The following is a 3239-nucleotide window of genomic DNA, read 5'->3' on the forward strand; positions in this document are numbered from 1 at the left end:
GTCTCTCCAACCTTGAGTACGTTTCCTTACCCTATCGATCAAGTACCGGAAAGCTTCGTCTTTAGAGTAGCTGAGCTCGGTAGGGAGACCGAGATACTTTTCATGCTTCTCTACTCTTTGCACCCCTAACACGGCTGCCAAATCATGTTGTTTCCACAAAGGCACGTTTCTACTAAATGAAACGCTGCTCTTCTCATAGTTGACCTGTTGACCCGACATCGTCTCATATGTCACAAAAATATCTTTCATGCACAGCATATCTCTCTCTTCCGCCCTTGAAAAAATGAAAGAGTCATCGGCAAAGAAAAGATGACTAATTGATGGAGCATCCGTGCATACTTTGACCCCTTGTATCTCACCATTTGTCTCAGCTTGCTTAATCATTCTAGAGAGAACTTCCGCACACAGGAGAAACAAATAAGGAGAGATTGCATCACCCTGCCATAATCCTCTGGTTGGAATCAGCTTACCATATGGTTCTCCATTGACAAGAAATGAATAAGAAACTGTTGTTATACAATGCATTATCCACCTCACAAACGTGTCACCAAAACCCAGCTTGCCAAGAACCTTCTCCAAGAAACACCACTCTACTCTATCATAAGCTTTACTCATGTCTAACTTCAAAGCACAAAGACCCACCTTACCACTCCGACGACGTTTAAGGCAATGAGAAACTTCAAAACCAAGAAGAGAGTTATCCGAGATGAGACGGCCCGGTACAAAAGCACTTTGCTGTTGTGAAATGATATCGTCCAATAAAAGCTTGATCCTATTAGCTAAAACCTTAGAGCCAAGCTTGTAGATAACATTACACAACGAGATAGGTCTGAGTTGAGTGACATACTCCGGAGACTTAACCTTCGGAATTAGTGTAACCCACGTACAATTGATTTCTCGGAGAAGTTCCTTGGAGTTTAAGAACTCCCTCATTGCTGCAACCACGTCAGTGCCCACAACATTCCAAAATTGTTGATAAAAAACTGGGGAAAAACCATCTGGGCCAGGAGCCTTACTTGGATGCATCTGTTTTAACGCTTTGAATACCTCCTCTTCCGAGATGGTGCCATTCAACCGCCTGTTAGCATCCTCAGAGATAACCTCGGTTACAAAACTCAGGTCTTGCTCTCGCAGTTGAGGGTTTGACGACGTGAACAACTTCTTGTAATATCTCAGAATAATCTCCTCCATTTCGCACTCATCATTACACCACACCCCATCTTCATTAAATAAGCCTTTTAGGGTATTTTTCTTTTTCCTGTTCGAAGCCCTCTGATGAAAAAATTTTGTGTTGAGATCACCCTCTGCTAGCCACAGCACCCTTGAACGTTGTTGCCAGAAAGTCTGCTCTTTATGGAGAAGTTCTTGTAGCTCTTTTTCTAAACTCATCCGCTGCATTGAACAAGGAGAAGAGAAAGTTGTATCATAGGACTCTGCAAGCTTTTCTCTAACTGCCTTTATCATCTCTTGGATAGGAATATTGTTTGTTTACATTCATAAAGAAAACTCAATACCAAAATATAAGAGAAAAGCTAAGACTTATCAATGCAGAGAGTACTTCCACCATGTATTATGAAGTATCAGATATAATCAGGGACGAATCTAGAGATGGGTTAGGGTTTGCTGCAGCCTACCTCACTTTTTTGATGAGAAAAAATTAGGTGTATATCATGGATATAACTATATGTATATATAGCAATAATAGCACACCTCTCATAAGAAAAACAACATGTTGTTTAAAGAATAACAACGACAAAACGACTTAAATCTACCTCGACTACCTCCCAAGACAAAACATAAAAAGTCGCTCTCTGTGCGTGATTGCTGACAATTCTTCTCTGTGCGAAAAACACAACAGCTAAGAATGAACTGTGTATACATATTTGAGTGTTTTAGTACTTGTTATGCACTAATTTGGCTCCAACTTTCTATTGTTATGATATGGAGGGATTGCTCTAATGCAAGTTTTACAGAGACCTAAAAAATTTTTGGGTAGGCTAAAGTTCCAATTTGGATATGATAATCCAATATGGATAAGGTCTATATTTGTGTTCGGACTAGTATGTACGTGTGCATCTGAACTTTCTCTTATTTATATGCCTTTGCTAATGTAAATCATAATCTTAACTGTTAATAGTTGAATTAACCAATGAATCAAGATCACATTTGCAAAACATCAACACAAACAAAAATTGTTTGCTCAGCCGAATGAATCAACTTAAATGTATAATTTAAAAATTATAAGTTAAATCAGTTAAATTATAATCTTATTGGAAAAAAAGCACTTAGGAGACGAAATTATTTCGTCTCCTAAGTGACAGGTTTCGTCTCCTAAATACAGAACGTTCATCGGCTAAGATCCGTCGTCTAAGTGTGGTGAGGTAGACACTTAGGCAACGGAACCTAAAATTCCGTCTCTTAAGTGGTTCTTAGGAGACAGAATACTTTCATCTCCTAGGCACTTAAGCGACATATTTTATTTTATAATAAAAAACATTATCCACTTAGAAGACGGAATTGTTGAATTCCGTCGCTAAAGGCTGAAAAAAAAAAATTTTAAAAAAAACGCCACCGCAAGTTTTTTATTCACACACTTCGACCACCTTACTAGGATCTCAAAGTTAAGAGACGAAGCCATTTCATGGCATAAGAGACTATATTCGTCGCATAGGTACTTATGCGACGAAATTGTGGTCGCATAAGCCACGTCGCATAAGTGGTGTCGCATAAGAATCTATGCGACGAACATAAGTTTTTCGTCGCTACAAATCACATAGTGCGACGAAAATAATTCGTTGCATATAAAAGAGGCGACGACGCCTGTGCCAACTTATACGACGAAATCATCGTCGCATAATTTTTTCCGACGAATTTTATTTCATCGTATTGTTGTTCCGACGAAATTCTTTTCGTCGTCAGCCATTCCGTACCGACGAAATATGGTTCACTTGCCGACGAAAGCTTTCCTAACTTATGCGACGAAAGGTACATATTCGTCTCATCATGTTTTCCACTGAGGCTAGTCTTATTATGTCTGTGTGCTTTCCCTCCCTGTTTCACTACTAAATAGTTTTTTTTATAGAAACAGAAAATATAAAACTGCAAATTTAGCAAACAATAATATTTGAATATTAATAATTTGTTCATACAAAGTCACACCTTGAAAGTAAACTTTACAAAACCATTCATTTATCCTAGCTAGCCTATCCCCTTCTCCAACTATACAAAACCAACTGCAT

The sequence above is a fragment of the Fragaria vesca genome, linkage group LG6 (genome assembly GCF_000184155.1).
Source record: "Fragaria vesca subsp. vesca linkage group LG6, FraVesHawaii_1.0, whole genome shotgun sequence".
Lineage (NCBI taxonomy): Eukaryota > Viridiplantae > Streptophyta > Magnoliopsida > Rosales > Rosaceae > Fragaria > Fragaria vesca.